Below are 23,728 nucleotides of genomic sequence, written 5' to 3'. Positions count from 1 at the left end.
TAGAGAAAAAGCTAACGGGCTATTGGCGTAATGGACAAAGGCTCTGGCTTCGAAGCAGAAGATTCCAGGTTCGAGTCCAGGCAAGCTCGGAATTAACATTTAAAGATGATTATTAGAGTATAACGGAAGAGAAATCTATAAAATTGCAATGCTTCAATAGCTTCTAGATAAACAGCTAACGGGCTTGTGGCGCAATGGATAACGCGTCTGCCTACGGAGTAGAAGATTCCACGTTCGGGTCCTGGCAAGCTAGGTCTTTATTATAGTAAAAGATCTTTATGCGTCATAAAAAATGCATAAATACAATGTTTGGAAAAGCTGTTTATACTACAAAGCAAGAGCTTGTAGCGTAATGGACAAAGCCTCTGGCTTCGAAGCAGAAGATTCCAGGTTCGAGTCCTGGCAAGCTCGGAATTAACATTTACAGATGATAATAAGAGTATAACGGAAGGGAAATTTATAATATTGCAATACTTCAATAGCATCTAGAGGAATAGCTAACGGGCTTGTGGCGTAATGGACAAAGGCTCTGGCTTCGAAGCAGAAGATTCCAGGTTCGAGTCCAGGCAAGCTCGAAATAACATTTAAAGATGATTATTAGAGTATAACGGAAGAGAAATCTATAAAATTGCAATGCTTCAATAGCTTCTAGATAAACAGCCAACGGGCTTGTGGCGCAATGGATAACGCGTCTGCCTACGGAGCAGAAGATTCCAGGTTCGAGTCATGGCAAGCTCGGTCTTTATTATAGTAAAAGATCTTTATGCGTCATAAAAAATGCATAAATACAATGTTTGGAAAAGCTGTTTGTACAACGGAGAAAGAGCTTGTAGCGTAATGGATAACGCGTCTGCCTTCGAAGCAGAAGATTCCAGGTTCGAGTCCTGGCAAGCTCGGAATTAACATTTTAAGATGATTATTAGAGTGTAACGGAAGGGAAATCTATAAAATTGCAATGCTTAAATAGCATCTAGATAAAAAGCTAACGGGCTTGTGGCGCAATGGATAACGCGTCTGCCTACGGAGCAGAAGATTCCAAGTTCGAGTACTGGCAAGCTCGGTCTTTATTTTAGTAAAAGATCTTTATGCGTCATAAAAAATGTATAAATACAATGTTTGGAAAAGCTGTTTATACTACGGAGCAAGAGCTTGTAGCGTAATGGATAACGCGTCTGCCGTCGAAGTTGAAGATTCAAGGTTCGAGTCCTGGCAAGCTCGGAATTAACAATTAAACATGGTTATTAGAGTATAACGGAAGGGAAAGCTATAAAATTGCAATGCTTCAATAGCATCTAGATGAAAAGCTAACGGGCTTGTGGCGCAATGGATAACGCGTCTGCCTACGGAGCAGAAGATTCCAGGTTCGAGTCCTGGCAAGCTCGGTGTTTGTTTTAGTAAAATATCTTTTATGCGTCATAAGAATTGCATAAATACAATGTTTGGAAACGTTTTTTATATTAGAAGGCCAGGGCTTGTAGCGTAATGGATAACGCGTCTGCCTTCGAAGCAGAAGATTCCAGGTTCGAGTCCTGGCAAGCTCGGAATTAACATTTTAAGATGATTATTAGAGTGTAACGGAAGGGAAATCTATAAAATTGCATTGCTTAAATAGCATCTAGATAAACACCTAACGGGCTTGTGGCGCAATGGATAACGCGTCTGCCTACGGAGCAGAAGATTCCAGGTTCGAGTCCTGGCAAGCTCGCTATTTATTATAGTAAAAGATCTTTATGCGTCATAAAAAATGCATAAATACAATATTTGGAAAAGCTGTTTGTACTACGGAGAAAGAGCTTGTAGCCTAATGGATAAAGCCTCTGCCTTCGAAGCAGAAGATTCCAGGTTCGATTCCTGGCAAGCTCGGAATTAACATTTTAAGATGATTATTAGAGTGTAACGGAAGGGAAATCTATAAAATTGCAATGCTTCAATGGCATCTAGGTAAACAGCTAACGGGCTTGTGGCGCAAAGGATAACGCGTCTGCCTACGGAGCAGAAGATTCTAGGTTCGAGTCCTGGCAAGCTCGGTCTTTATTTTAGTAAAAGATCTTTTTGCGTCATAAAAAATGCATAAATACAATGTTTGGAAAAGTTTTTTATATTACAAAGCAAGGGCTTGTAGTGTAATGGATAAAGCGTCTGCCTTCGAAGCAGAAGATTGAAGGTTCGAGTCCTGGCAAGCTCGGTGTTTGTTTTAGTAAAAGATCTTTTAAACGTCATAAAAATGCATAAATACAATGTTTGGAAAAGTTTTTTATAATGGAAACGAGGGCTTGTAGCGTAATGGATAACGCGTCGGCCTACGAAGCAAAAGATTCCAGGTTCGAGTCCTGGCAAGCTCGGTGTTTGTTTTAGTAAAAGATCTTTTAAACGTCATAAAAATGAATAAATACAATGTTTGGAAAAGTTTTTTATAGTTGAAGCAAGGGCATGTAGCGTTATGGATAACGCATCTGCCCTCGAAGTAGAAGATTCAAGGTTCCAGTCCTGGCAAGCTCGGAATTAACTTTTAAACACTGTTATTAGAGTATAACGGAAGGGAAATCTATAAAATTGCAATACTTCAATAGCATCTAGATAAAAAGCTAACGGGCTTATGGCGCAATGGATAACGCGTCTGCCTTCGAAGCAGAAGATTCCAGGTTCGAGTCCTGGCAAGCTCGGAATTAACATTTTAAGATGATTATTAGAGTGTAACGGAAGGAAAATCTATAAAATTGCAATGCTTAAATAGCATCTAGATAAACACCTAACGGGCTTGTGGCGCAATGGATAACGCGTCTGCCTACGGAGCAGAAGATTCCAGGTTCGAGTCCTGGCAAGCTCGGTATTTATTATAGTAAAAGATCTTTATGCGTCATAAAAAATGCATAAATACAATGTTTGGAAAAGCTGTTTGTACTACGGAGAAAGAGCTTGTAGCGTAATGGATAAAGCCTCTGCCTTCGAAGCAGACGATTCCAGGTTCGAGTCGAGGCAAGCTCGGAATTAAAATTTAAGGATGATTATTAGATTATAACGGAACGGAAATCTATAAAAATTGCAAAGCTTCAATGGCATCTAGGTAAACAGCTAAAGGGCTTGTTGCGCAATGGATAACGCTTCTGCCTACGGAGCAGAAGATTGAAGGTTCGAGTCCTGGCAAGCTCGGTGTTTGTTTTAGTAAAAGATCTTTTATGCGTCATAAAAAATGCATAAATACAATGTTTGGAAGTTTTTTATATTAGAAAACGAGGGCTTGTAGCGTAATAAATAACGCGTCTGCCTTCGAAGCAGAAGATTCCAGGTTCGAGTCCTGGCAACCTCGGAATTAACATTTACAGATGATAATAAGAGTATAACGGAAGGGAAATTTATAATATTGCAATACTTCAATAGCATCTAGATAAAAAGCTAACGGGCTTGTGGCGCAATGGATAACGCGTCTGCCTTCGAAGCAGAAGATTCCACGTTCGAGTCCAGGCAACCACGGAATTAACATTTAAAGATGATTATTAGAGTATAACGGAAGAGAAATCGATAAAATTGCAATGCTTCAATAGCTTCTAGATAAACAGCTAACGGGCTTGTGGCGCAATGGATAACGCGTCTGCCTACGGAGCAGAAGATTCCAGGTTCGAGTCCTGGCAAGCTCGGTCTTTATTATAGTAAAAGATCTTTATGCGTCATAAAAAATGCATAAATACAATGTTTGGAAAGGTTTTCTATGTTAGAAGGCAAGGGCTTGTAGCGAAATGGATAACGCGTCTGCCTTCGAAGCGGAAGATTCCAGGTTCGAGTCCTGGCAAGCTCGGAATTAACATTTAAAGATGATTGTAAGAGTGTAACGGAAGGGAAATCTATAAAATTGCAATGCTTCAATAGCTTCTAGATAAACAGCTAACGGGCTTATGGCGCAATGGATAACGCGTCTGCCTACGGAGCAGAAGATTCCAGGTTCGAGTCCTGGCAAGCTCGGTCTTTATTATAGTAAAAGATCTTTATGCGTCATAAAAAATGCATAAATACAATGTTTGGAAAAGCTGTTTATACTACGGAGCAAGAGCTTGTAGCGTAATGGATAAAGCCTCTGGCTTCGAAGCAGAAGATTCCAGGTTCGAGTCCAGGCAAGCTCGGAATTAACATTTAAAGATGATTATTAGATTATAACGGAAGGGAAATCTATAAAATTGCAATGCTTCAATGGCATCTAGGTAAACAGCTAACGACCTTGTTGCGCGATGGATAACGCGTCTGCCTACGGAGCAGAAGATTGAAGGTTCGAGTCCTGGCAAGTTCGGTGTTTGTTTTAGAAAAAGATCTTTTATGTGTCATAAAAAATGCATAATACAATGTTTGGAAAAGTTTTTTATGTTACAATGCAAGGGCTTGTAGCGTAATGGATAAAGCGCCTGCCTTCGAAGCAGAAGATTCCAGGTTTGAGTCCTGGCAAGCTCGGTCTTTATTTTAGTAAAAGATCTTTATGCGTCATAAAAAAATGCATAAATACAATGTTTGGAAAAGCTGTTTATACTACGGAGCAAGAGCTTGTAGCGTAATGGATAACGCGTCTGCCTTCGAAGCGGATGATTCCAGGTTCAAGTCCTGGCAAGCTCGGAATTAACATTTAAAGATGATTATTAGACTATAACGGAAGGGAAATCTACATAATTGCAATGCTTCAATGGCATCTAGGTAAACAGCTAACGGGCTTGTTACGCAATGGATAACGCGTCTGCCTACGGAGCAGAAGATTCCAGGTTCGAGTCCTGCCAAGCTCGGTCTTTATTTTAGTAAAAGATCTTTTATGCGTCATAAAAAATGCATAAATACAATGTTTGGAAAAGTTTTTTATATTAGAAGGCAAGGGTTTGTAGCGTAATGGATAACGCGTCTGCCTTCGAAGCAGAAGATTCCAGGTTCGAGTCCTGGCAAGCTCGGAATTAACATTTAAAGATGATTATTAGAGTGTAACGGAAGGGAAATCTATAAAATTGCCATGCTTCAATAGCATCTAGATAAACACTTAACGGGCTTCTGGCGCAATGGATAACGCGTCTGCCTACGGAGCAGAAGATTCCAGGTTCGAGTCCTGGCAAGCTCGCTATTTATTATAGTAAAAGATCTTTATGCGTCATAAAAAATGCATAAATACAATGTTTGAAAAAGCTGTTTATACTACGGAGTGAGAGCTTGTAGCGTAATGGATAAGTAGTGATAGCTATACAGATTCGCAGAGATCCAAGATGGCCGCCACCCCAAGATGGCGGCCAGACCCTCATCCACCAGACTCCAACCAAACTTCCAACCAAAAATTGTCTTATTTAATAAGAAAATCTTACCTGCCTTCCACCCTGCTAAGACTATTCAGAGGAGATTTACCTATTTTTAATAAACCAGGCCAGTTATTTTTGCAAGATCCCCGTTTGAATTTCCCGCCATAAACCTCTAAATATGTCTAAGAAACAAAGACAGATATACAAATAAAGATTTTTTAATAACAATACCAAATAGTATATACAATAAGATAATAGAGAATAACAAGAATATAGATATAACAAAAATAATGACATTGTTTGCCAGCGTCATCAAGAAGGTCAATACTTCTTTTCTTTGAGTTGGGAATGGCTTGTTCCCAACTACAAAAAACATGTTACATGCTGAATCCTAAATTAAATGGAAACTATTTACCACAAAGTAAGTTCGCACGATCTTGTGGATGACGTCAACCACCATCAGTAAACTTTGTTCGTGCATTCTGATGGCTGACGCCAAGGGGCGCAGCGTGGGATAAACACTGCCGGATGAATTTTGATGAAAGACAGGCCGGGTAGCCGAGGATTGTTAGAAATGACCTTTTAAGCCTCGTTTTCATCAAAGCTAGAAAATCACTTCTCGCTAAGCGAGAAGCTTGGAGCGTGTTGTTTCCGCGAGTTTCAAATCCCGCGCCAGAGATGCTAGAAGCTTTCTCGCGCGTGGTATCCCCCTGTGGTGTTTTCATCGAAGCGAGAAAGTGGCGTCATCTGGCGCGATTCCGCGAATGTCCAAATAATTATTGCATTAAAATGGCGGTCAGTAGAAGAAAGCGGCTTTTAAGGAAAAAAATCATTTTAAAGGGGCTTTATTTAAAAAACTCGGCTATGAAATCAACTCGATATTCGAAGAAACGGTGGTGGGTTCATCCCATATGGCAACGCAGGAAGCTAGAAGGATACTTTTAACTTGAAGGAGAGAGGAATGGAGTGGAAACCCCTATACCTATAGCGTTGCCTGTGTACCCCCACCTACGGCACCGTAGTCCTCCCAGCATCCTCAGCGGTTAGGTGGGGTCGTACTGCACGAAATTGTAAAGGGCGCTCCCTCTATCTTAAAAATAGAAGCTAGTTCTCATACAAATAAAATGGCGCTACGCGGTAGCACTTAGCAATCGCCTACCGAAGGGTAGGGGCGTGCGCGAGGTACATTGGGAGAGATACGGTGCCGCAGGTCGCCCATCATCATTTCCAATCCATCTCAACTCCCTTATCCCTGCTTTTAATACCTTCACCATGCCTTCGCTGTCAATTTTCAAACAATAGAAACTGTTCAACTTACTTGTCATGTTGTTTTCTGTGGCTACTTCTTCCCATAATGTTTCATTAATTTTCCTATTTCTATTTTCTTTTAATTTGCGGTTCCATAACCCATCCCTAATTCTAATACTGTTAATAATTTGCTCCCTTTTAGCAAATTCATTCTTTTTATTTCTTTCCCTTTCCTGTTTTAACTTTTCTTTCTTCGAGGTTTTGCCATCCATTTTTAAAAACCGAAATGTTGACCCCCCACTGCTTTCTGATTCGTGGTTCCATATCACGTGACCACTACATCTCGCTTCTCGCTAAGCGGGACGCTAGAAAATATCTGTCTCTGACAGATCGGAGCTAGCGTCATTTTATCGCTCTAGTTTTGCGTTTTCTCGCGTCTAGCGAGGGGTTCCCGCGGCAATGAAAACACCTTTGCTAGAAGCCAGACTAAGTTCTAGCAAACTCTTCTCGCTCTAGCGCGAATTTTTCTCGCTTCTAGCTTTGATGAGAACAGGGCTTTAAGCAAAATCCTCCATTGGTTTTCGAAGATCGTGGATCTATCGGCGAGACCTCGTTGTTTTCGCCACTTTTTGTTCCCGAAATGTATCTATCGTTGAAGGTTGGGCCACGTTGATGTCGTGAAATTGTTGAGCCTCACTGAAGAGAACATGCTCCAACTGGTGCAGGGTACGCAGAATCTTATGCAGTGGCAGGGCTTGTGGGCTTGTACGGGCCATGTCCTATAAAATTCTTCGTTGACCCTTTACCTCCCGAAGGAAGTTACATCCGAGCCACTGTGGGGCTTGTTCTTCTTGTCCAGGTCTGGTTGTTTGCGCCTGAACTTCTCCTTCCTTGCAGTAGTCAGTTGTATGGACGCAAATGACACTGCAATGAAGGTCGATTCATGAACCTCCTCAACATTATTCCACCTGGTTTCTTAGTCCGGGACCAAATTCTCCGGATTTTTGACGTAAATCTCTTGCATTTGGTCCCGAACCATGGCCGATGTTGAGTGGTGGGACGAAAAAATGCGACTTCACACAAATTTCCTCAACTTTTTCTACAGCCAAATGTAACTGCGAAAGACTATACAAAAAGTTAAGGAAATCGAGGCACATGAATCGAATTTGGTCTCTTCTCAAGCTATGCCCAAGAAGAGACGGATGGAAAAATCGAATTTGGTCTCTTCTCACACGACTTTTGTTGTGTGAGTCCAGGAGCGGTTGAGAAAGACATCTTCGTAAAAATAGTACTGGAGAAAGACATCATCGTAAAAATAGTACTGCACACGGTTAAACATGAGAGCGTAGTCAGGCAACTGATAACTTTCATTTCGAAACACCGCGCTTATATACTAAAATACGAAGGGCAAATTTAATATTAAAAGAGTTCTCTAGATAAAAAAATTTATTTTTTACCGACTCCACCCTTTAATTTATTACTACAGGCGGATGGCTTATATAATAACTGCCTCAAACAAGCTTGAATCCGGATCGAACTAGTCAGGGCGTGGTCCTTTTTTTATTGGAATCAGGTCGGGTTAATTACCTAACTACGTAGATGTTTCAAGGGTAACGACTTTAAAAGTCTTTAACGACTAAAAAAGAATTTTAATGTTTTGATGAAAATAAACGGAGTGTTTTGAAAGATTGCCAATGGCTCAGTGGGTAAAGGCAGGGTTTACTAATGTGATAACCAAAAAGTGATGAGTTCGAATCCCGGCCAGTCCACCGAACCATTGGCAATCTTTTTTATGTATAAAATAACGTTAGTCTAAGAAGTTGGGGTTAGTTGACAAACAGGCGTTAGTCATGAATGACGACTTTTTTTAACTTTAGCGTCTAATACGTGTTTAGATATATATCCAAATAATACCCAGTCAAGTTTTAAAAATTATTTGCATCAGCCGTTAACCTTGAGTAGTAACTATGAAGTAGGGTTAGCGGAATTCATATTTCCAAATCACTGGGTGAATATAAGCGAGGATTTTAACAAGTTTGAAATTCAGGTCGTAAGTGACTCAAATCAGGGCAATTACGCGGCTGTCCGTGAACCTATTGAATATTATAAATTAGAGTTACCAGTCCAACGCTATGGCAAAACCAAAGAGTACGAGCTTCCTCGAGATGTTGTCGATTTGTTAAATGATGATGTAAACAGCCACCCGTATTTGAAAGGCAAATTATCTTTTAAATTAGTTAATAAATATACAGACGGGGCGCGAGGAAATCAACTAGATACTAATTTACCAGTTTACCTGCAAGTTTTAGGAGCTGAAAATATATGGTTCAAAATACCAGGTGATTCACCCCTAGCCACCTTATTCGAATTTAAGCAGAAAAATTTCGAAAACGTCCCCTATATATCCAAACTACCTTTATCAAAGCATGCTAAAAATATAACTTTAAATTACACTACCAATTATGTGGAAATCGAAATTGAGAATGTTGGAGACAGTTTTAAAAAAAATTTGATTACAAGTACGTTCCTAAGGCCGCCATTAAACGTAAAACAAGCCATGAAGTTCCGCAAATAAGAAAAAACCTCAACCAGAATATAAAAATCTACCGCCATCTATACCTATTTTACCGCGAACGACCCCCTTTTTGCCGATACCCATTGTTCCAAATACGCCTGTAGTACCGGTGCAACCACAGCCATCCAAAGTAACTCCTCCACCACCACCACCCAAAATAACGCTTCCAAAACAAACCTTCCCAGAGCCTGATCAGCCAAAACCCTACTATACAGCATTTCCGACAACTGACCCACCGAAAACGACCCCTTCGCCATCAACTAACCCATCCCCTCCAAGTTCGACTAAACCGATACCTCCAAGTTCGGATAAACTAATACCTCCATGTTCGACTATTTCAGCCCCTATTACAACGAGTAAGCCAGCATCTACCACAACAACTAAACCAACATCTACCACAACAACTAACCCAACATCTACTACTACAACAACAACAACAATTAGGCCAACCCCGTCTACTTCAGATCCCTCAAAGATTCTGACTACAGAGCCACCAAAGGCTGAACTACCAAAGTCGAAGCCGGAGACAACGAAGTCCGAACTACCAAAGGTTGAACAACCAAAGTCAAAGCCGGAGACAACGAAGTCCGAACTACCAAAGGCTGAACTACCCAAGTCGAAGCCGGAGACAACGAAGTCCGAAGTACCAAAAGCTGAACAACCAAAGTCGAAGCCGGAGCCAGATCCCCTGAAACTTCCAGATGACCCGAAAATTCCAACTTCAGACCCATTAAAGCCTTATCTACCGAAACCCGATCTATCAAAACCCACTACCTTTGAACCACTTACGCCTACCCCCTCGCCAACGGATGTTGAGGAAATAGATTTGTTTTCAGAGCCAATCGATCCGCCATCAAAAAAGCCCGAGCCAATTGATGAAAAACCCTTGTTTCCGCAGCCGGTTGATCCCCCCGCAAAAAAGTCCGAGCCAATAAAACCTGAAGAGCCTGAACTAATTAACCCTGAAGATTATGATAACTATAAAATATTGTTCTTACCGCAAACTTTTAGAGCCAGTAAAACGCCCGAGAAAAACGCCGAAGGGCTTTATCGAGCCGTAGCGCGTACTTTAGAAAGTTTAGTATTTAAAAAAATTGCCGTAACATATCACACAATAGATAATTTCGGGTGATGCTATCATGTATAATTTCAAAACACCGGAATGGGTGGAAATTAAATTTTCTCCCCAACTAGCTAAATTGCTCGATCTTGACCCCAATAAATACTACACAGGACTCAATCAATCTGGTCCTTTGAGCACGACGTTACAAGAATTTACCATAAATGAAAACAACGCGTACCTAGAATATCGAGTCAATAGAACCATAAAGCGCTATACCGCTTGGGAAGAACCCTGGCTTTATTTCTTTTTTAGAGTGTCAGGTGAGTTTAGATCGACAGATGATTATAAGATTTATGAAGAAATTGCCGAAAACCTCAAAATAATTGCGCGCAATTTTGACCCTTTAAGATTGCAACAGGCCGAATTTAGCGTTATTAAACAAGGAGCGGAACGTTATTTTAGAGTCTATTGTCCGGCAAAAATTGAAATGCTATTCCCAAAGGATTTGCGGGATATATTAAATTTAGAAGCTGAATACGTTGGTGGGACGTTTCTATCCACTAAACCTTTAGAGCGTAATTTTACGCATTTCAAAACAACTAATGACACATTCGTAAATTATCGCGTTCATGACTCGCTAATGTATCTATTTACTAAGACTAATTTAACAAAAATCAAAATAACCGCGGGCGAATATACCTGCGATTTGACGGCGACCGGGGCAGTAATCCCCTTCTCTTTACATTTAAAAATTATAAACCAGTTATTGGGGGATCAAGAATAAATGCCTCGCCAGTATTTTAAAATGTACATTCTCAAAACGGCTTTGGAAAATAGATACTATGTTCGTCTCGAAATAGAGCCAGGTGTTCGCGTATCGGTAGCTGGAACAATGGCCCAGTTATTTAACATTCCCGAAGATGGAGAATTTTTTCAACACAGTCACTGGGGAGTAGCTCTGGTAAATCCCCGATTAAGATCAATAACTCTGACAGCGGCTAATAATTTTTGGACTAGCGAATACGATGTTGATGGATTTCCAGAAGACCCAAATATGGCTGACCAGCCGTATTTACCCGGGTCTCAAGCCAGACGAGTTGATAATTTCGCATGCGAGATTCCTCCCGGGGTATATTATCATATTAGCGATTTATTAAGTGCTATGAGCGAAGCCATGTCGCCGACGCATAGAAAAAGTCTACAATTTACGCAGAATGTAGACGGAACCGTCACGGTTTCAAAACTGAACGATACGGTTTCAATTTGGTTTCCCAAAACAACATTCGGACGAGGCCTCGGGAGACTGTTAGGTTTTAGTAGTAATCAATTAGATCGGTATATCAATAACGAGACGTCGGATCACCCCGCTGATATTATGAGAGGCGTCGATGCCATGTTTGTCTATACCAATATTATCCGTCAACAAGTAGTGGGTGGTGGTCAAGCCCCTCTGCTACGTTTCATAAAAATACCAGCTTTCTCGCTGCTAGACGAGGAGAATCAGGAAATATTTAACAATATCGATTTTTATCCAATTTCAACTAGCGATATACAAGAAATTGAAATTGAATTGAAATCCGATTACGGGGAAAATATCCCGTTTAATGTGGGTAAAGTATATATTAAACTGTTTTTTAGGCGTCGACGTCAATAGAACTTGAGCGATGGTACCCAATAGATATACTCTGTATTTCCAAAGAGGATCGTCCCTTCCGGCTTTACACGCGAACGTTTTCCAATCGGGGGGTCGTTTTAGTGTTGCCGGTATCTTCAATTCTTTATTGCGCAAAATTACACCCTTTATTAAGCCGGCCATTAGTACTTTAGCGTCCGAAGCTGTTGGATTAACGAGTAGAGTAATTAGCGATGCCCAAAACCCCGGAATATCACCTCGAGAATCGATTGAAAGAAATGTCAAACAATCTATAAATTCCCTACTACATAAAGGCGTGGACCGGTTTGTCAACACTCAGAGCGGGACGGGCCGAAAACGAAAGAGGACTGCTAAAACAAGCCGGAGCAAACGTGTTAAGCGACGCACTAAACGCGATTTTCTAGACTAAACATGTCGACCTACGAAAGTGTTCTCTCTGAAGTATTTGAAAAGCCAGTGGTGAATAATAATATTGTTGGGACTAAAACGACTGCTCATTATCCAATTGCCCCAATAGCTAATGCTAAATATGTAAAATTTATCATTCCTCCCTCTAACAATTATCATGATTTGACTAAAACTCTTTTGAGATTAAAATTTCGCGTTTTACACGAGGCCGGCACTGCCGTTCCAGATGCGGAAAAGAAAGTCTCGGTAACAAATTTAATAATTGCCTCGCTATTTTGTCAAGTAGAATTATTTCTTAATGGCGTCGCTGTCCAGCAACCTAATAATATGTACCCATATATGGCCTATTTTAAAATACTTTTAAATTATGGACAAACGGCGGCCAACTCCTGGTTAACTTCTATGCTATATTATTTGGATACCATTATCGATCCGGCTACGCCTTTAGAAGACGCCAATATTAACAAGGAAGATAATGGTATTGGTCGTCGCGCTAAACGCATGGCAAAATCAAAGACGTGCGATGTAATTGGCGAATTATTTCTGGATATGTTTAAAACGCCCAAATTCTTACTACATAATATCGAGGTGCGAATTACACTTCATCGAAGCTCCACGGATTTAGCTATTATTCACAATGAAGCGGGCAAATTATAAGATTGATTTAACGGAATGCACCTTGTTTACGCGTGAAATTGAGGTTAATCCCGAACTGCAACTAGCTCACGCTCAGATGTTAAATTCGGGAATAAACGCTCGCTACGAAGTAAACTCTATTGTTATGAAAAATTTCTTAATAACCACCGGAACGCAAGATTTTATTAGGGACAGCTTGTTTACCGGGCAATTACCCTCGCGAACTGTCGTGGCTTTTGTTACTAATAAAAAATTTGTAGGGGAAGCAACTTCTAACCCCCTGGATCTCCAACACTTCAAGCTCGATTTCATGCAATTCTTTTTAAATTCTCAAAATTATCCTGATATTCCCTTTACGCCTAATTTAACGACGATCAATACGTTAGATGTTACAATTCTTTATTCGAGGGGCTCGAAATATTAGGTCTTGACCGGGGAAATATAATTTCTTACGATTTATATAAAAAAGGCTTTTTTCCGTTGTTTTTGATTTGAGTAGAGAGCATCTCGCTTCGTTAGGTCTAAATTCCATGCCCCAGACTGGTAACCTGCGATTATCGTTAAGATTTAGCTCTCCGCTAATCGAAAACGTCACGTGCATTGTCATGGCCGAATTTTCAAACAACCAATTAATTATATCTAAAAACAGAGAAATTATTTATAATCACCCCAACGTATAAAAGACTAAAACTTTATAAATACAATATCAGTCGCGCGTCAATATGCACCAAGTACACACCGTCACGCCAAAGCTCGACATTTGCGTCGTCGAATCAATTGAACCTAAAATTTTAAATCAAGGATCAGATACGCGTACAAAAACTATATTAAAACCTAACGCTTGGTACGCTTTGTTTCGGTTTCAAAATGAGCTCACGTCCTTTTTTGACGGAAAAATACCTCGCTATCATATTTGGATGCCCGTCAAAGAGCGCATCAAGCTGGAATGCTTCATCAATTCGAAAGATGAACGTCTAATCGATCTTCGATACTATGAACGAGGCAGTGGCAGTTGTTATTTTCTCAACTTTAGCACCAGCGAAGGATTCAGCCTGAACAAAACAGGTTGGCAGACATTGATCGATTTAAAGCCGCCGATTGACGAGGCTCTTAAGGCTAAAGGGATAGCTGTCTGTCGCATGCGTGAATTAATTTTAAACGAGCTCACTACCACTTTGTTTGACGTCACTTCCACTTGCGCCAACGTCGAGTGTCGAAAACAAATATGCCACTCTCAAAGCTGCTCGGAATTAGACACAAATTTCGGTGATCGAGTCGAACGTAATTTGCACGAAGCGTTGCCTCAGCTAGATCGAGAGAAAATTTTGCATCAATTTGAGACTGACCATGGATGGATTGAAGATCAAGAGGATATTTACGCTTATTTTGTCAACAGTTTTGCCGATTTAAAGAACGCCTTGATATATGGTTATTAAAAAAATGTACTGATATATAGTATTTGTTTAACTGATATTGTTTTTTTTATAAAATACCTTTGTGTGTATTAAATAAAGTTGTTTATTGGGAAACCATTTAGTCGTTATTTACACTTGTTAAGACATGGACGCTAAAATTAGAAAAATTTATTACGATGTGGCTAATCCGGCCGCCTATGGGTCGCTAGCGAGGCTACAAAAAGCCTTACCAGACGTGCCAAAAGCAAAATTAATCGCCTTTTTCGAGAAACAACCCGCCTTCACGAAACACCGATTTCGGCGCTTCCGAATCAAGACCAATCAGGTGTACGCCTCGAGTATTGATGACGTTTTTCAAGCTGATCTGTTGGATCTTCCGAAATTAAAACGCTTTAATAAAAATATTCGATACGTTCTGTGCGTCATTGACGTCTTAAGCCGCTATGGATGGACAGTACCTCTTAAAAGCAAAACATCTGGCGAGGTTATCGAAGCTTTTAAAAAAATATTTCGAGAGAGGATCCCTTTAAAAATCTACACCGATTTTGGTGGAGAATTTAGTTCGCGCAACTTTGATTCCTTCTTGAAACGTCACAATGTACAAATACATTTTGCCCGGAGTCGGCATAAGGCCAGTCTAGCTGAACGTTTTATTAGAACAATCAAAGAACAAATTGCCCGGGTTATTACGGCCACGGGGAAAAAAATTACGTTAAATATTTACCTTTAATTACTCAAGCCTATAATGAACGGGTTCATTCAACTACTGGAATTGCACCGGCTCATGTTAATATAGATAACGAATCAATCATTTGGAATAAATTGTACGGGAAATCTAACGGAATTAATCAATACGCACCGACCTTTAAAGTTGGTGACCACGTGCGTCTCTCTATAGCCAGTCGGGTCTTTAGAAAAACCAGCTCGGGCGGCACGTTTACTGACGAAATATTTCGCTTTATTGATGTCATAACAAGGTCACCACCCGTCTATCGTGTAGCAGAGTTAAAGGGAGAGCAGATTTTGGGTGTCTTCTACGGAGCCGAACTACAAAAAGTCTCGCTACCTCAAACGAAACTTGTCAAGACTAAATTATGAACACTTCGCAGTTAAACGCTCTTTTAACTTGCGACAAAAGAACGCGACCCTACTATTTAGGCTGTTTTCCTGTAGATAATTTCCCACCACATCCTAAAAGACCCAAATTTTGCTTCATATTCAATAATGAAGCAGCTGGAGAGGCCGGAGAACATTGGATAGCGTGTTTTTCTAGCAATGACACGGTGGAAATGTTTTGCACGTACGGAAATTGACCACGATTCTATAAAGTTAATTTAAAACGATACGGGAAACGAGTTGTTTACAATAAACAACAAATTCAACATCCATTTTTTCAACTGTGTGGTTTGCATGCAGCCATGTTTTTAACACTTCGCTGCCAGGGCGTGGCAAGAAAGACGATATTAGACGCCATCTATGACCAGAATCTTAAACTTAACGATTATGTCACTTTATTATATTTATATTTACATTTAAAAAACATATACACAGATATTGTTCACAATAAAAACAATTTTTTTATTTGTCTTAATATTACATTTTTTTTATTATTTAATATCACGCCACTTATGATGCCTCTGTCTAATCTCGCCAGATGGCACCAGCGGGCCTAGGTTCTGAAGTTCATTTTTCTTTTCCCGAGGTTTTTTTTTGTTTTTTCTTCTTCTGTTTGGCGGAGGCGTTATAAAACAGGTTTTCCAGGTCTGTTAAATTCTCCGCGTCCTCTTCTGCTCTATTCTCTTGTTCATCGGCGATTTCTTCTTTTAAAACTGTTGTCCGGATTTGCATAACCAACAGCCCCCTCGTCTATCTCTTTTTTCGGCGTAAAAAATGTCTTTTGCAAACGATTTGCTAAAACTTCAGCTTGCTGTTTTACCAGATCGCCGACATAGGTCGGTCCAAATTGTTGGTAAAATTCTTCTTGTGTTGGCGTGCCAACAGCCGTTTCGCTTTTAAAAACCTTTTGCCGAGGTTCGGTTTTATAACGGTTAGTAGTGGTGAAAGAACTGCCAGATGTGCTTGTTGTAGGTGATGACGTTGCAGAGCTTGGCCATGAAAATTGTTTTTTTTCGCGGCGGCGTTTTAGGTGTGGCCGTTAATGGCAATGCGGTTGCAGTCGCCATTGAAGGACTCACGACTTCAAATTTAGGTAAGGGAATTTGTTTCTCGATAATTAAATATTTCTTAAAAGCGTCTAAATATTTATATAATTTAACGTAGGCATTCAATGGCGATTTTAAAATATCCTCAATCTCTCGGTCCAAGGCGGAATGTTCTTGGGCAGCTGTCGAAGTTACGGCAGTAGCCGGTACAAGTACCATTTGTTTCATAGTTTAGCAGCTATTGCTTGGACAATTGAGGGCAAGATTGCTCCAAGTAACGTCGTAAGACAGCCACCTGATTGCTGCAAGAGCAACTGTTTTTGCTTTTCTGCGACAAGGTACTTGATCCCAATTGTCTAATAATTTTCTTGTACTTTGCTAGCCGTTTCTTACGGTCTTTACTCAAAAAAATGCCCCCACCCTTTAAATTCTTACAAATTGTCTAATGCTCTTTAATTGAGGCGCGCTACTATTGTTTAAGAGGGTTCGGCGTTGTTTACAGCTAGTTTGGTGCAAACTCTGTAAATAAGGGACAAATTTGGCAAACTTTGCTGAGGGACGGGCTACGACGAGTCGGGAGCGTTTTCCTGATCGACGTTTAACGCGCGGTGCCAATATTCAAATGACAATTAAATTTAATCGACATACACATACATAGGCGATTCGTGAGGTAGAACACGCGATCTTAATCGTAAGTTTTCCTAAGTATCTTGTTTTAAATCAATTAACAAATAGCTATAGGGTTCTCTAGTGGCTAGTCTGTACGCGTCCGTAATACGCTTCGGATTATCTGGACTAATTTGTTGCGCTAGATACCTAATAGAGGCGACATCGCGGGGATTTTTCATTATTACCTCTCCGTGTGACGTAGTCCAGGAGAGGTTCTGTAACGGCCGTGTCTGTCTGTGTGTGTGTGTGTGTGTGTGGGGGTGTGTGGGGGTGTGTCTGTCTGTGTGTCTGTCTGTCCGTTGTTACACCCACGTGACCGCGTTCGCAGTTTGCGTATCGGAGCAAACGTGTTCCCAATTTCCGGACCGCATTGACAGTTCACAGAAATTTGGAAAATTGTATTTCTCTCCTTTGGCTATTCTATACTTGAGTTCTCACACCACCATGTTTGGTCTTCGTCCATCCCATATGAACACCGGTCTGGTACTTTTCTGGCTTCCACCACCACCATCTTCTATTCTTTGTCAATCCCACATTGACACCAGTCTGCACTTACACTGGCTTCTAACACCACCATCCACAAAGTCTATTCCACATAGACACCAATCTATATCATTGGCTTCTACTCCATTATCATCGTTTGGTGTTAGGATATACGCGGCGATCAGCTAGGGTTACGAGAAACGTCTAGCCTCCCTAAGGTGGGATCTCCACCAAAGGTTTTCGCAATTGCGCTTTTTCCTTACTATTATAATGGAAACGAATCGTATATATACCCCAAATTTGAAAAAAGCGGGCAAGAGGGGTACCCTTCACTTTAAACGTCAATATTAGCAAAGTTTGAGATGATAATAGGTATAACTTTATTTTAAACGATTTAACTATTATTAATGTTAATTATTGAAGATTAAAATAATTAAAAATAATTATATTTATTTAAATATTAAAGATAAACCTCTCGTGCAAAGAGAGAGATTATCATTGCCTCCTACATCTACCAAGGCCCGTGCATGCGATATATTTCCTTCATTGCCTCCTATATCTATTAAGGCCCGTGCATTGCGATATATTTTTCAAAACAACAAAAAATGGGAAGCTCCTCTCAGAAACATAATAATTTCTTTTCTCTGTATATGAAATGAAAATATGGATAATATTGCTCTCCTTCTTTAATGGTATGAATCCTTGCCTGTCTATTAATATTTTACGTAAGAGAAATACGTATTTAGCGAAGCCTAGAGAGGATAAACATAAGCGAGATTGTTTCGGAAAAAAAATACTGCTTCCACTAATGGGTTTATACTCCTTGTTACTGTTGTATAGAGTAATCTTGATAAAAGCTTAAAAAATTACGAGAGGACAGATCTTTTTTATCCTCTTGTTTTATTCTTAATAAGAATATAAAACATTTATTTTGTATCAAAAAATATTTTTTGGTGCTGAGATTGCTTTAGAAAAATCCAAACGGTTAGGCATTGGTAAAAAAGACATGTGTAAGCTATTTGCAGAGATGATAATTGTTTTACATGTTTTAAATAAAACTGAAGCTTCCATTATTGTGTTTATGCTCCTTGTTTGTTTCACTGAAAACCATCTAGGTGTAGATAACAGTTAGACCAAAAATTTAAAAAAAACCTAGTTGAAAATAGACCTTTTAAATTTGCGGGAGCCATTCTTGAGAATTTTTCTTTGCTTGTAGGTTGTCAATTTATCTACCAGTAAATATTTGTGTTTGGAAGTTGGATATTAAGTCAAATTAAGTGGTTGTAAAGAGCCAGCAGGTTTTTGCCGCTTCTTTTTGTGAGTATTCGATTTTTGTATGTAAAATGGAGGAAGATAATGTTGAGAGTAAGGATGAAATGCGGAAGCGCAAAGCGCGGGAAAAGATGAGGGCAAAAAGGTCGACGTTTTCATTGGTTACTTAAGTTTATATAATCTTCTCGACACGGAGAGGTAATATTTTGGTTTTCCCGACTTGTTATAAAATACGAAGAGTTTTGAGAAATTATCCGCGATTGGCTACCCTTGGGAAACAGTTGTTGAGTAATAATAATGACAGTATACCCTAAATGATGCGACGTCACGCACACTAAATCGGAAATATGAGCTTGCTTAAATAACTGACTAGCTAAATCGTCTAGTATCAGCTAGGAATCGCGATGAGTTTCCCAAAAGTCCGGATCAGCAGTTGGCAATCCTTGAATAAATTGAATTCCCGGAATCAATTGTTTTAATTTTTCGTAGTTTGGTTGCCAGGCCGCGTAGCAATAAATAACTTTTTATGAGGTGGGTCAAACATAAGCTGATGATTTTGCAATAAATTACTTAAAAGGCTGCTTTTGCCCGCTTGCATTGGTCCCACAATTAGAAACTGCGCGGGTGTTTGAAATTTTAAAGAATGCGTGACTGACTCGGTCGGATTCATTTCAATTAATAAACATTTTTATTTTGTTGCACATACTACATAGTAACATAAAAAATATATTTAATAAAAACATAATCAAGTAAAATTTAAAACAATATAAACCCAGAAAAACCCAAAAAAACCCTTACACATTTAATTAGAATTAAAAAAAACACAATATAAACAAAAAACCCTTTTACCCAAAAACCCCTATTAATTAATTGTTTTTAAAAAGTTTCTTCTCCATTTCCAGACAACGCTGGCGGAAGCGTTGGGCGTTGAGGAGGGCAAAGTTCACGCGCGACTCGGAGGGTAGGATGTAAACACGCACTACAACAGCAATCACGACGGATGGATGCGCACGCGCACTTTCTCGTTTCCCGACCACTCTTCGCTGGTGGTTGGGCATGTTTGGACCAGATGTTCGCAAACATCCGTGCCCTCGCTGGTCGGGAAGTCGGGAAACCCCTGACGCAGTGGTTTGTTGTTGCACGGTTTCCTGGAAACCATTGGACACCATGGACTGTGCTTGCGATGTTCCCAGGATGGATGGTCCGTGCAACGCCACTGGTACAAGGCAATACCGCAAAAGGCGCAGCGCGTCGTCTGTGTTTCTACATCTGCAAGATAGAAACTGTCTTTGGCCAGAGCTTCGATAGGAACGCAAGATTCCCACAAGCCCTCAAAAGTATGTCTCCGCCTAGCCTCGTAATTCATGCGAAAGAGATGTTGAAGCAGGTGTTGCCTCTTTGAAACCGTAAGGACGACTGGTTCGCAAATCGGCGTTCAACAATCTCTTATTTGAGGTTTGGCGAAACTTTTTGGTGATTTTAACGGCCTGTAGCTGCAGCTTGTATTTATCCCGTTTAAAATTAAAAGGGACATTCACTGTAACTTCCTTTTCCGGGTTCATCGCTACACTTTCAAAGGTTTCAAAGTCAAGTTTTTCCAAATTTTCTCGATTTAGGGTTAACCCTTTAATTTTCTTGACTTCTTTTCCTTTGCTAGTGCGAAACGAGTAGCTTTTGGCACCGGTACTACAAAAGGAAGTTATATAATCACCGCCGAGTTCGTCCGCCCAGCAACCAATATGATTGCCAGTCGGAATGTCAAACTCTCCCGGTAGATGGCGGTAGATTATGGAGTCGGTGTCACAATACAAAGCTGCGCGGTCTAATTGAAGCAGCATCTTGTTCAATTCGAGTCGCCCGTAGCACGAGACAAAGCTACCCACGATCACCGACCCCAGTTTATAGTCCGAAACGTAATCGCTTTTGGCTTTGTACGATAAGAGAGCGATCGACTCCGTAACGGGCCGTAAGTCGACTAATTCCAGAGTGTAATCGCTCGCGTATCGTATTAATTCGTAATAATTGTTGATAAAGATGCTGCGAATCTTTCTTGTATTTAACGCCATGCGACCTTAAAGAGAATTTAAATTAATTTTAGCGATATTACGCAGGGAAGGATTTGATTGAATATCCGCCACGGTCAGCGAGAGCTTTTCATTCGTGTTTTTATCGGCGATATACGCTTCTTTTTGCAGAAGCGTTTGCGCGTGAGCGGGAAATCCGGAATTCTTCACCTTCAAGGCGATAAAATCAGTCATGTACTGCGCGAAGAAGTATTCCGTTTTTGGATAATGGTAAACCTCGAATATATCGAGGAGTTTATAACCATGCTCCATAGCGGCATAGACTTCTACCGTTGGCCAGACTGATTAGAAAGCCCTTTCATTGACAGTGTGATCGCAGATTTCCGCTCGCAATTCTAAACACGTGCGACAGAGGGCGTAGGCTAATTTACCACCGCTGCGAAAAGGAATTAAGGGGATGTGGAGATCTTGAGGGGCCAGCAGACGACAACTCATAACTCCAAAATACCACCCTGGCGATTTGTCAAAATCTCTGTTATAGATAATAGGGTGGCCGCTAGGGTACGGACAATCGCGACAAACTTTCGGGTACAAAGAAATAATACCCTTGTAGAAAAATTTCTCCTCGCCTTGCACGTGGCAGTTAAGAACAAAATTTTCCGTTCGTCCCCCATAGAGAGCGCTACGGGCTGATATTTGAGGTCGAAAAGTTAAACTTTTGCAAAAAGCCTTAGCTTCGGCGTTTTCTTTTAAAAGCTTAGCAAATTGACACTCTAAGATGGAGGTATATTCATAGCCGACCATCTTCTCTTTAATAAACAACTCTCTATCTAGCGTCCGCTCGTACAGAAATCTGTTGCTGGCTTTGAGTTGGGTATTGTAGACATTAAGTTTTTGGCATGGACAACCGTGAAAGTAGGAACCGTGAAAATCGTAAATTTTAGGCGGAGTTTCACTGTAACCGTCGACTAAATAACGACCCACGCGATATTCACCGCCATAGCTTAGAGCCGTTCGCAATTTTATATCCTCTGTTTTCTCCACCCAAGCGAGATATTTTAAGCTAATCTGACTGTGATTAAATTTTGCGTTATAGCCGTTAGAAGGAACAATACCCATGCTGTAAGGTTTATAGTAATTGTTAAGATAGATAGTGGTTAGAGCACCCGCCAAAGTAATATTTTTTATGCAAAAAGGTTCTAATTTTGTTAGATCAACGTAAATTTTTCTAAAAGCTTCGACGCCTTGTCTTAGGACTCGGACATCTTGAATGCAATATTTAATAAGCTTCTCTTTGATGTTATAAATAGATCCTTCCATTGACGCGTACCAAGTTTGAAAATCCCGATAATCATTGGCTTTCATTTGAGCTACGTTAAAGTACGAAGCTTCAGGGATGACGCCAATGTAATTGAGATTTTCTTCGGTATGAAAATCAAATGGAAAGAATCCTTTCGCCACATCGCCGAGGTTAAACATGCTAGTAAAATTACGCAGAGGTTGACTAATGTAATTAAAGCTATCGAGGAATCTAATTTGCGGTCCCTCGAGATGGATCATTAGAATTTTACTGCCGTCAACGATAACGGCAGGGGTAACGTGTCTATGAACTAGAGCGTTAAGAATTAAGAAGTTATCAAAAGCTTTCGCGTAATGAGCTATGACTTGCGTGTTAGTAAGCGCGGTTGATACGTTTTACGTTTTTGTCCAGTCAAAACTACCTGCTCTACGCTAAATCAATAATTTAAAAATTTCTCGACGCAATTGGCGCCGTAAAAAGTTTTGGTTTCAAAGCCAGCTTCAGTTTGCACGTCGCAAACTAGTAAAATGGGGACGTGGATATTATTTCTGAGAAAAGTATCAATGTCATAATAAATAAACCGCGAGGGATTCATTTTGGTTTCCAAAGGCATAACAAAATGCTCACCTGGCGGATGGACTATTTTACATTGAGAGCATTCGGGATTGCTTTCGTGATCGTCACCCATAAGCCGCCCACATTCTAAACATCTTTTTTGACTCGCGCAGGTGCCGTTAAGTAAATGAGTTTCGAAGCAAGAGCCAGGGAAAAAGTAGCGGTGGCATTCGTCGCAACGTTTTAAAACGTCCTCGCTGGTTAAATGAAAAGCTTCTCCTTGGCACCGAAAACATATATAGGGTTTTGTATCCTCGGGGCATTTATGCTCTTTTAACAATTCGTATTTGTAAAAAGATTTCAAGCAAAAATCGCAAGAGGTACAACCGTCCATCATGCCGTGCCAAGTTTTCGAGGGGTGGATATGGTCGCCAATTTTTAGGAGATAAATAGATTTAGGAGCTTGGGGTCCTTTGAAAAATATGGTAAAATTATTCGCAGCATCAACTATCACGATCCGATAATGGGGAGCTAAATAATTTTGAAATTTTTGAATATCTTCTAGAGTAACGAAACCTTCGGGGACTCCAGCTTTTCTGTGCAAGATTTTCGCAATATTACCCACGAGGGTGCTATCGCGTTTCAGTTTTTTTAAATTGTTCTGGTTAAAGGGTGGACCTTGCTTTTTTTGTCGATAAAAATTGCGATCGGCCAACTCTTTACCCAGAACTAAACTCCGAGCAAAACAGAGGTTATCATTGTTTTCCATAAAAATAAATTGGTTATTTTGTTTTACGAAATAATCCAAATTAACCAAAGTTCTATTTTTTAAGGACTTATAATAAACTCCTATATTTGCGTCAAGGTTTAGAAAAATAATGTCAAACTGAAAATCTTCGCCATTAAAGACAAAGTCCCGGCTAGATTGCGTCACTCTATAGATTGTGCGCATAATTCGCTTACTGGTGAATTTGTCAATTTTTATAAATTTAATATTTACGGGGGTCGT

The 23,728-nt window shown here is 40.2% G+C and overlaps 1 long non-coding RNA gene and 15 other non-coding genes across 16 annotated transcripts; 15 read left to right on the top strand and 1 right to left on the bottom strand.

Moving 5' to 3' along the window:
* The first annotated feature begins 665 nt into the window (after positions 1 to 665).
* Positions 666 to 738, top strand: TRNAR-ACG (transfer RNA arginine (anticodon ACG)). Its single transcript has one exon. It is a non-coding gene; the product is annotated as a tRNA-Arg (tRNA).
* Positions 739 to 823: 85 nt separating this feature from the next.
* TRNAR-UCG (transfer RNA arginine (anticodon UCG)) lies at positions 824 to 896 on the top strand. Its single transcript has one exon. It is a non-coding gene; the product is annotated as a tRNA-Arg (tRNA).
* Positions 897 to 1,309: 413 nt separating this feature from the next.
* TRNAR-ACG (transfer RNA arginine (anticodon ACG)) lies at positions 1,310 to 1,382 on the top strand. Its single transcript has one exon. It is a non-coding gene; the product is annotated as a tRNA-Arg (tRNA).
* An 86-nt stretch (positions 1,383 to 1,468) lies between these two features.
* Positions 1,469 to 1,541, top strand: TRNAR-UCG (transfer RNA arginine (anticodon UCG)). The gene has a single exon. It is a non-coding gene; the product is annotated as a tRNA-Arg (tRNA).
* A 91-nt stretch (positions 1,542 to 1,632) lies between these two features.
* Positions 1,633 to 1,705, top strand: TRNAR-ACG (transfer RNA arginine (anticodon ACG)). The gene has a single exon. It is a non-coding gene; the product is annotated as a tRNA-Arg (tRNA).
* Positions 1,706 to 1,790: 85 nt separating this feature from the next.
* TRNAR-UCG (transfer RNA arginine (anticodon UCG)) lies at positions 1,791 to 1,863 on the top strand. Its single transcript has one exon. It is a non-coding gene; the product is annotated as a tRNA-Arg (tRNA).
* Positions 1,864 to 1,954: 91 nt separating this feature from the next.
* TRNAR-ACG (transfer RNA arginine (anticodon ACG)) lies at positions 1,955 to 2,027 on the top strand. Its single transcript has one exon. It is a non-coding gene; the product is annotated as a tRNA-Arg (tRNA).
* A 563-nt stretch (positions 2,028 to 2,590) lies between these two features.
* TRNAR-UCG (transfer RNA arginine (anticodon UCG)) lies at positions 2,591 to 2,663 on the top strand. The gene has a single exon. It is a non-coding gene; the product is annotated as a tRNA-Arg (tRNA).
* A 91-nt stretch (positions 2,664 to 2,754) lies between these two features.
* Positions 2,755 to 2,827, top strand: TRNAR-ACG (transfer RNA arginine (anticodon ACG)). The gene has a single exon. It is a non-coding gene; the product is annotated as a tRNA-Arg (tRNA).
* A 735-nt stretch (positions 2,828 to 3,562) lies between these two features.
* On the top strand, positions 3,563 to 3,635 carry TRNAR-ACG (transfer RNA arginine (anticodon ACG)). The gene has a single exon. It is a non-coding gene; the product is annotated as a tRNA-Arg (tRNA).
* An 85-nt stretch (positions 3,636 to 3,720) lies between these two features.
* TRNAR-UCG (transfer RNA arginine (anticodon UCG)) lies at positions 3,721 to 3,793 on the top strand. The gene has a single exon. It is a non-coding gene; the product is annotated as a tRNA-Arg (tRNA).
* A 91-nt stretch (positions 3,794 to 3,884) lies between these two features.
* On the top strand, positions 3,885 to 3,957 carry TRNAR-ACG (transfer RNA arginine (anticodon ACG)). The gene has a single exon. It is a non-coding gene; the product is annotated as a tRNA-Arg (tRNA).
* A 566-nt stretch (positions 3,958 to 4,523) lies between these two features.
* TRNAR-UCG (transfer RNA arginine (anticodon UCG)) lies at positions 4,524 to 4,596 on the top strand. The gene has a single exon. It is a non-coding gene; the product is annotated as a tRNA-Arg (tRNA).
* A 250-nt stretch (positions 4,597 to 4,846) lies between these two features.
* TRNAR-UCG (transfer RNA arginine (anticodon UCG)) lies at positions 4,847 to 4,919 on the top strand. The gene has a single exon. It is a non-coding gene; the product is annotated as a tRNA-Arg (tRNA).
* A 91-nt stretch (positions 4,920 to 5,010) lies between these two features.
* TRNAR-ACG (transfer RNA arginine (anticodon ACG)) lies at positions 5,011 to 5,083 on the top strand. The gene has a single exon. It is a non-coding gene; the product is annotated as a tRNA-Arg (tRNA).
* A 13,340-nt stretch (positions 5,084 to 18,423) lies between these two features.
* On the bottom strand, positions 18,424 to 19,051 carry LOC149645980 (uncharacterized). Its single transcript, XR_016371769.1, has 2 exons — positions 18,737 to 19,051; positions 18,424 to 18,679 (listed from the first exon to the last, which is right to left on the bottom strand). It is a non-coding gene; the product is annotated as an uncharacterized LOC149645980 (long non-coding RNA).
* Between the last annotated feature and the right edge of the window lie 4,677 nt (positions 19,052 to 23,728).

Source organism: Phalangium opilio, unplaced genomic scaffold (assembly GCF_054372755.1).
Source record: "Phalangium opilio isolate 3A_F unplaced genomic scaffold, DU_Popi_V2 ptg000089l_1, whole genome shotgun sequence".
In the NCBI taxonomy this organism is placed as follows: Eukaryota; Metazoa; Arthropoda; class Arachnida; order Opiliones; family Phalangiidae; genus Phalangium; species Phalangium opilio.
The sequence above is the reverse complement of the archived record's forward strand: the minus strand, read 5'-3'. Positions and strand labels throughout refer to the sequence as shown.